Here is a 9,162-nt window from a genome sequence, read left to right as displayed (position 1 = left end):
GCGCAATTGGATTGGAGCAGAAGCTGTGTTCCACTCACCAGAAGTCTTAAGATCCTTTGGCGGGTGTTGTGGGTAGCTGGCGAGTGTCAGCCGACCCTGTGCCCTAGCTACCCTGGTGCTGTTCTGACTGGAAGAGGCTTGTCAACTTATGCTTTTTTCTGCAATAATTCATTCTAATGAAGTAATTCTCTAACTCCTAATTAACACTACATTTACAAGAGTAAGGGAGTTATCAGTAGGCAGTCTTCCTTGTTTTAAGTTATTTGTCTCTAAAATACGTCAAGTAAGCCTTTAAAGACTCTGGGAGTGGCAGCTTCATTATCTTTTCCCTCAGTAGGTCCTGAGGTGGCTCCTCAGGATTCATGGCTTCGCTGTGATCCTTCTCCTCTTCTTCTTTGCTGTTTTCCATTTTTTCATTCTCTTTGCTGTCTAGAGGCTGAAGGATAAGCTGACTAACTACAAATACTTAAGTATTATTTCTTTGTCTAACTCTCTTTTCCTCTTGGGTGGAGCCCTTTGTAGAATTGCCTTGGCCTACATCTCAACATTTATGAAGTTTCTGAATGTACGTTGACTGTAAATATGAGTCAAGGCTTGGAGATTCCTGATAGCACACCAGGGGAGCCCCACATAATTCAGTGTGCTGTTATCATTCTTACTAGGTTGTACTAGTGGTGCAACGCAAGGATATTTTTACTTTCCCAAGTGTTCTGTCCAGTTCGCATAATCTGTGTCAACTGATCCTCCATAGGCATGACCAAATGGGTCCAACTTTAGATAAGATCTTCATGTAGTTTCCATGGTCTTTCTGGACTCCAGCTCCATAATAAATTCGATCATACTGATGACTGTCAGAAGCTATCTGAAGGCAATAACCCACTACAAATGCAGGTTCACAGAATCCAAATTCATCAAAGCTATCACTATTTTTGATGAAGCTCCAGTTTTTCTTTGGCATAATACACCACATCCAAATGAAGTTCAATCCCATGATTTATTCCAAAAGGACCTAAGATTAAGCCCACTATTGTACTTAAATACCCTGGTCCATTTCCCAGGTTAAGAAAAGATAATCCTGGTTGAAGTTTCAAAGCTTCCATAACTTCAGAAATAATGCAAGGTGCTGACAAGTGTATGTTCCCATGCTTCCAGGCTAAGCCTTTGTAAGCATTGTCTCTGTAGCATTCCAGATAGATAGTAATCTTCTCAGTCAATGGCTTTGAAGGCTTGCTCTACTTTTTCAGTTCAGACGTACTGAACTTCTTTAAGGTTACCTATTAAGTCATCATTATATTCCCCAACACTCACATCTCCTCCCATGACAGTATTCAAATAAAATCATAAGTTAATATGTAACGAATTAGTAGAAATGGCTTCTAGTAATGTGTGCTTTTTCTTTTTAATATTGAACTTAATTTCCAAAAATAAATTAAACTGAAGACCCAGAAGACGCTCACACAGCAGCAGAACACGCTTTGCTACCAGAACCCCCCCCCCCATGCTTCACCAGCCTGTGTAGGTAGGAGTCCTCCAGGCCAAAGCAACTGCAAGCAGTTGGTGGGTGGAGCATGGAAGAGACAGCCAACTGGCCCAGCACCTCAACTGCCAGCAATAGGCCAAAACATAATTTTTTCTTTATCTTTTAAATTTAATGTTAATGGTTTGTCATTTTTATTAGATATTTTCATTTGCATTTCAATTGTTATCCCCTTTCCCAATTTCCCTTCTGAAAATGCCCTATGCAATCTCCCCACCCTCTGTTCACCAACCAAATCACTCCCAATTCCCTGTCCTGGCATTTCCCTATACTGGGGCATAGAGTCTTCTAAATACCAACAGCCTCTCCTCTCATTGATATCCCACAAGGTCATCCTCTGCTACATATGCAGCTAGACCCTTGAGTCCCTCCATGTGTACTCTTTTGTTGGTGGTTTAGTCCCTGGGAGCTTTTGGGGTACTGATTGGTTCATATTGTTGTTCCTCCTATGGGGCTGCAAACCCCTCCAGCTCCTTGAGTACTGTCTCTAGCTCTTCCATTGGGAACCTTGTGCTCAGCCCAATGGATGGCTGTGAGCACCCACTTCTGTAATTGTCAGGCACTGGCAGAACCTCTCAGGAGACAGCTGTATCAGGCTCCTGTCATCACGCACTTGTTGGTATTCACAATAGTGTCTAGGTTTGGGAACTGTATATGGGATGGACCCCCAGGTGGGACAGGGATTGGATTGCCTTTCCTTCAGTTTCTGCTCCAAACATTGTCTCTGTATCTTCTCCCAGCAATATTTTGATCCCCCCACTAAGAAGGACCGAAGTATCCACAGTGTGGTTTTCCTTCTTGAACTTCATGTGATCTGTGAATTGTATCTTGGGTGTTCCAAACTTCTGGACTAATATCCAGAAGTTTATAGTGAGTGCATACCTTGTATGTTCTTTTATGATTGGGTTACCTCACTCAGGATGATGCTTTCTAGTTCTATCCATTTGCCAAAGAACTTCATGAATTCATCATTTTTAATAGCTGAGTAGTACTCCATTGTGTACTTGGTACTTGGAGTAAACATATCGCATTTTCTGTATCCATTCCTTTGTTGAAGAATATCTGGGCTCTTTCCAGCTTCTGGCTATTATAAATAAGGCTGCTATGAACATAGTGGAACATGTGTCCTTATTACATTTTGGAACATCTTCTGGGTATATGCCCAGGAGTGGTATAGCTGGGTCCTCAGATAGTACAATGTCTAATTTTCTGAGGAACCACCAAACTGATTTCCAGAGTGATTGAACAAGTTTGCAATCCCACCAGCAATGGAGGAGTGTTCCTCTTTCTCCACATCCTCTCCAGCATCTGGTGTCACCTGAATTTTCAATCTTAGCCATTCTGACTAGTGTGAAGTGGAATCTCAGGATTGTTTTGATTTGCATTTTCCTGATGATTAAGGATGTGGTACATTTCTTTAGGTGTTTTTCATCCCCTCCAGTTTCCTCAGTTGGGAATTCTCTGTTTAGCTCTGTTCCCAGTTTTTAATAGGGTTATTTAGTTCTCTGGAGTCTAAGTTCTTCAGTTCTTTGTATATAATGGATATTACCTCTCTACCAGATGTAGGATTGGTAAAGATCTTTCCCCAATTTGTTGGTTGCTGTTTTGTCCTATTGACAGTGTCCTTTACCTTACAGAAGCTTTGCAATTTTATGAGGTCCCATTTGTCAAATCCTGATTTTAAAGCATAAGCTATTGGTATTCTGTTCAGGAACATTTCCCCTGTGCCCATGTGTTGAAACATTTCCCTACGTTGTTTTATATTAGATTCAGTGTCTCTGGTTTTATGTGAGGGTCCTTGATGTACTTGGACTTGAGCATTGTACAGGGAGATAATGGATCAATTTGCATTCTTCTACATGATGACTGCCAGTTGAACCAGCAACATTTGTTGAAAAATCCTGTCTTTTTTTCCACTCAATGGTTTTAGCTCCTTTGTCAAAGATCAAGTGACTGTAGGTATGTGGGTCAATTTTCAGGTCTTCAATTCTATTTCATTGTTCTACCTGCCTGTTACTATATCAATACCATGCAGGTTTTTTTACTCACCATTGCTCTGTAGTACAGCTTGAGGTCAGGGATGCTCATTCCTCTAGAAATTCTTTTATTGTTGAGAATAGTTTTCACTATCCTAGGTCTTTTGTTATTCTAAAGGAATTGGAGAAATGCTCTTTCTAACTTTATGAAGAATCAAGTTGGAATTTTGATGGGGATTGCACTGAATCTGTAGATTGCTTCTGGCAAGATAGCCATTTTTACTATATCAATCCTACCGATCCATGAACATGGGAGATCTTTTCATCTTCTGAGATCTTTGATTTTTTTCCTTCAGAGACTTGAAGTTCTTGTCATGCAGATCTTTCACTTGCTTATTTAGAGTCACACCAAGGTATTTTATATTATCTGTGACTATTGTGAAGGGTGTTGTTTCCCTAATTTCTTTCTCAGCCTGTTTATCCTTTATGTAGAGGAAGGTCACTGATTTGTTCGAGTAAATTTTATATCTAGCTGGTTTGCTGAACTTTTTTTAAAAATTTTTTATTAGATATTTTCTCCATTTACATTTCAAATTTTATCCTGAAAGTCCCCTATTTCCCCCCCCCCCCGACCCTGCTCCACAACCTACCCATTCCCACTTTTTGGCCTTGACGTTCCCCTGTACTGGGGCATATAAAGTTTGCAAGACCAAAGGTTTTCTCTTCCCAATGATGGCCGACTTAGGCCATCTTCTGCTACCTATGCTGCTAGAGACATGAGCTCTGGGGTACTGGTTAGTTCATATTGTTGTTCCTCCTATAGGGTTGTAGACTCCTTCAGCTCTTTGAGTACTTTCTCTAGCTCCTCAATCCAATAGATGACTGTGTTCCATCCAATAGATGACTATGAGCATCCACTTCTGTATTTTCCAGGCACTGGCATCGCCTCACAAGAGACAGCTATATCAGGGTCCTTTCAGCAAAATCTTGCTGGCGTATGCGATGGTGTCTGTGTTTGGAGGCTGATTATGGGATGGATACCCAAGTGCAGCAGTCTCTGGGTGGTCCATCCTTTCATCTCAGCTCCAAACTTTGTATCTGTAACTCCTCCCATGGGTGCTTTGTTCTCAATTCTAAGACGGGGTAAAGTGTTCACACTTTCATCCTCATTCTTCTTGAGTTTCATGTGTTTTGCAACTTGTAACTTGGTTATTCTGTTTCTGGGATATCAGCCTTATTTATAATAGCCAGAAGCTGGATTTCTTGTAATTCTTTAAGGGATTTTTGTGTTTCCTCTTTGTCTTCTACCTGTTTGGTTATGTTTTCCTGCAATTCTCTAAGGGATTTTTGTGTTTCCTCTTTGTCTTCTACCTGTTTGGTTATGTTTTCCTGCAATTCTCTAAGGGATTTTTGTGTTTCCTCTTTGTCTTCTGTTTACCTGTTTTCTCTTGTATTTCCTTAAAGGAGTTATTTGTGTCCTTCTTAAAATAATCTATCATTATCATGAAATGTGATTTCAAATCAGAGTCTTGATTTTCTGTTGTATTTGAGTAACCAGAGTTCACTTTGGTGGGAAAACTGGATTCTGTTGATGCCATCCATGTAGCTTTGATTTCTGTTGTTTATGTTCTTGCCCTTGCCTTTTCCCAACTGGTTATCTCTGGTGTTAGATGGTCTTGCTATTCTGACTGTGGCTTTCCTCTCCTGCATGCTCATGCATCAGTACTCCTGAGAGACCAGTTCTCTTCAGGAGGAATTTTGATATGGAGAGCTATGGTACAGGGTCAGCTCTGGGGTGCAGACAGAAACCTGCAACATCCTGCCCAAGTTGTTCCTTGGTTCCTGTGTCCTGATGGCTCTGGGAAGTTTCCTCTTGGGCTAGTAATTTGAAGAGAAGTGGTGGTTTTACCTGTGCTTGCAGGTGTGTTGGCACTCATGGGAGACCAGCAATATTTACGTATGTAGCACTGTGGCACAGGATCAGCTCTGGTCACAGACAGAAACCGGAAGACTCCTGTTCCAGGCAGCTCCTTGGTTCCTGTGTCCAGAGGCTTCTGGGAAGGTCCTTCTGAGTAGAAGTGGTTGTCTTCCCTGCACTCACAGGCTTTCCCACACTCCTGGAAGGCTAGCTTTCTTTCTCCAGGTGCTATTTAGGTATGGAGCCCTGTGGTACAGGATTACCTTGGAGTGCATACAGGAACCAGAGGGCCATGACAGTTTCTTTTTATGCTCCAGGTTTTTATGGTAACCAGACCCTAAACTTATATCTAAAGAGTTGTAGCTGGAACCCACAAATTATAAGAGAACACATGGCATTTTTCTGTCTTTTTAGGTTTGGATCACCACATTCATATAATATAGAACATATTTCCATCTATGTACCTCCAAATTTCATTTTTAACAGTTGAATAGTATCCCTTTGTGTATATATAGCAGATGTTCACTTTCAATTTATCAACTGAAGCATATTTATATTGTTTTCATTTCCTAGCTACTATGGAAAAAAAGGCAATGAACATGGCTGAACAAATATTTATAGAATAATAGAATAGGATGCAGAGTCCTGCTATTGTTTGGTCATGTGGTAGTTTGGTCATATAATAGCTTTTTTTTTTTTTTTTTTTTGCTTTTGAGAATTCTTTACACTAAATAGAGTAGTGGCTGTACCAGTTTTTAATTCTATAAACAGTGAATGATGACTCTCTTTTCCCAACACCCTTACCATCTTTATCCTGATAGAGATGGTATTTCTCCCTGAATTTGGACCCATCCTAATGTTCCACGGAAAAAATACAACTCAGCTGAACAATACTATGACTTCAAAAAGCAAATATTAATATGTTCAAGGAACTCAAAGAGGATGTCAATAAATGCCTGCATGAAGAACTCAGAAACAGCTGAATGAAAGAAAGAAAACAGTTCAAGACCTGAAAATAGAATTTAGTAAAGAAAAGAAAAGCTAAATTATGGAAGTCAGAAGTTCAGAGGAAATCCTCACCAGTAGGAAAACAACAACAACAACAACACAACAAGCTTAAATCTAAAATAAACACCAAACCCCCATGTTCAGCCCCTTTATGCATACCCTTGTTGAATCAACACATTTTCCAACTCTCATTGGAGAAGCCTCTGTAGTAGATAGTGAATAACACTCAGACCCACAATTGAGTGAGACTATATAGCCACATAGCCCTAAAGGGAACATATACATTGTACCACCTCTCAGAATTCAGGGATAAGAAAGCAGGAAGCATGTAAGAGTCAAAGGAGATGGATAACTAGAAGGGAACATTTAGACACAGCAGTGTGACAGTGTAGTGGTTTGAATATATTTGATCCAGGGAACAGCAGCATTTTGAGGTGTAGAGTAGGTGTGTCACTATGGGTGTAGTCTTTAAGACCTTCTTCCTAGCTGCCTGGAAGCTAGTCTTTTCCTTTTTGCCTTTGGATGAAGATGTAGAATTCTCAGCTCCTGCTGCACCATGCCTGCCTGGATGATGCCAAGCTCCTGTCTTGATGATAATGGACTGAACCTCTAAACCTATAAGCTAGTCCCAGTTAAATGTTGTTTTTATAAGAGTTGCCTTGGTCACAGTGTCTGTTCACAGAAGTAAAACCCAAACCAAGACAGAAGTTTGTACCAGAAACTGTGTTATTGCTGAGCTAGGCCTGACTGTGGTTTTGTTTAGAAGAATGTTGATTTTGGGACTTTGGATTTGTAAAGCAGTAGAACCCTTTAAGTGGAGGCTTAATAGGCCATCCTAGCAGAAAAATGGAAGACTTCTTTGCTGAGAGTGATTTGAATGCTGCAGATCTGGCCCAAGAGGTTTTAGTGGAGAAGAATTTCAGTAAATGGCATAGAAACTGTTTTTGCAGTATTTTGGTGAAGAATGTAGCTGCTTTTTGCCATTGGCCAAAGGGTCTGCTTGAGGTTAAGGTGAAGAGATTTAGATTAATTGCTTTGAAAAAGGAAGTCTTAAAAAAGCCCAGCAGAGTCTTTATTCTCTGGTTAAGTCTCATGAAGAGTGTTTTTGAACAAGCATAGTGAGCTGAGAAATGAAAAATATAAAATATATGGTTCGAGTATTAAAGGAGCATCAGGAAGTAAAATAAAGCTGAACCCTATGTTCAAGGATATTAAATTGAATCAAGGGAGTGGTGACCTTTGGACAAGATCCCACACAGCTAAATTTAAGTCCAGTTTGGTAGGACATTCCTTTAATCCCAGGAGACAGAGATAAGCAGAACTTTTGAGCTCATGGCCAGCCTGATATGGAGCAAGTTGCAAGTAGTGAAAAGCTTAAACCTAAGTGTGGCATTACATTCCTCAATCCCAGCATTCAGGAGACAGCCATACAGATCTCTGAGTTCAAGGTCAGTCTGCAGAGCAAGTTCTAGGACAGCCAAGGTAGGCAGTGTGAAGGAATTAGAAAACAGAAAGCAGGTGATGATGCAATTGAACAAGGAAGAATATACCAGGTCCAGCAAGAAGCAGAACTTTGACAGCTTTGGCCATGTGTCTCTCTTTATAGTCAAGAAGAGGCGAATACTGAAACAACTCATTTGGGTTAGCTGGAACTAAGAAATTAGCAGTGATTTAGAAGGGACCAGCAACCCTGAGGTGAAATCTGGGAAGTGTTTTCTGAGAGCATAAAGACACTGCGTTCCAGAGATAGCCAAGGTTGTACCTCATGCTGCAGCTGGACTTGGTAATGTGTAAGATTCACCCAGGTGGTATGGATTGAAGGTGTGAGAGATCATGGAGGGCAGCTGAGGCTTGGTACTCTGAGAAGCCATGGAAGGCCATTGGTGAAGGTGCAGCCTCAGATGTAGTTGATGACCCAGGACCAAAGTAGTTATGCAAAGGAGTTAAGGCTTGGCAACATGAAGAGAGTGTATGAGAGGCTATTGGTGAAGCCTAGTTGCAGCGGAAATCCCAAGAGATACCATGGGATGATCACCAAGAACAGCAGCAGCAGTGGAATGGAGTCAACCAGAGCCTAGAGTGCTACAGCTTGTAGATCTGGAGAAGTGACCCAAGTCAGAAGTTCAGAAGATCATGTGTGGATTCTAGACATTGGTAAAAGAAGCTGTAATGTTGAAGTTGACTTGGAGACCCCAAGATGTTCAAGATGTTCAAGATGTCTGAGCTGTGGGATACCTGCTAAGGAAAGCTGATAACAGGTAGTGGAACTAGCCTAGGAGAAAGAATTTTGTTGCAGTCATAAAAGATGAAAAATGACTTGGAGATGTGAAGACTGCTTTGACATCAGACACAGAGATGCAGAGTTTGAGATGTGCCCATCTAGTTCCCTGTCTTGCGTTAGGGATTACACTTAAGTGATTAGATGAATCTCTAAAGAGACTTTGAACTTGGGACTTTTTTTTTCCCATTTTTTATTAGGTATTTAGCTCATTTACATTTCCAATGCTATACCAAAGGTCCCCCATACCTCCCCCCACTCCTCTATCCACCCACTCCCCCTTTTTGGCCCTGGCGTTCCCCTGTACTGGGGCATATAAAGTTTGCAAGTCCAATGGGCCTCTCTTTCAAGTGATGGCCTATTAGGCCATCTTTTGATACAAGAGCTCCGGGGTACTGGTTAGTTCATATTGTTGTTCCACCTAGAGGGTTGCAGTTCCCTTTAG

General features: G+C 41.0%; 1 pseudogene; it reads right to left on the bottom strand.

Moving 5' to 3' along the window:
- Positions 1-259: 259 nt before the first annotated feature.
- LOC110311954 lies at positions 260-1,320 on the bottom strand (annotated as a pseudogene).
- Positions 1,321-9,162: the final 7,842 nt, after the last annotated feature.

This window comes from Mus caroli, chromosome 16 (genome assembly GCF_900094665.2).
Source record: "Mus caroli chromosome 16, CAROLI_EIJ_v1.1, whole genome shotgun sequence".
Lineage (NCBI taxonomy): Eukaryota > Metazoa > Chordata > Mammalia > Rodentia > Muridae > Mus > Mus caroli.
Note: the sequence above shows the minus strand (reverse complement) of the source record. Positions and strands in the feature narration are given on the sequence as shown.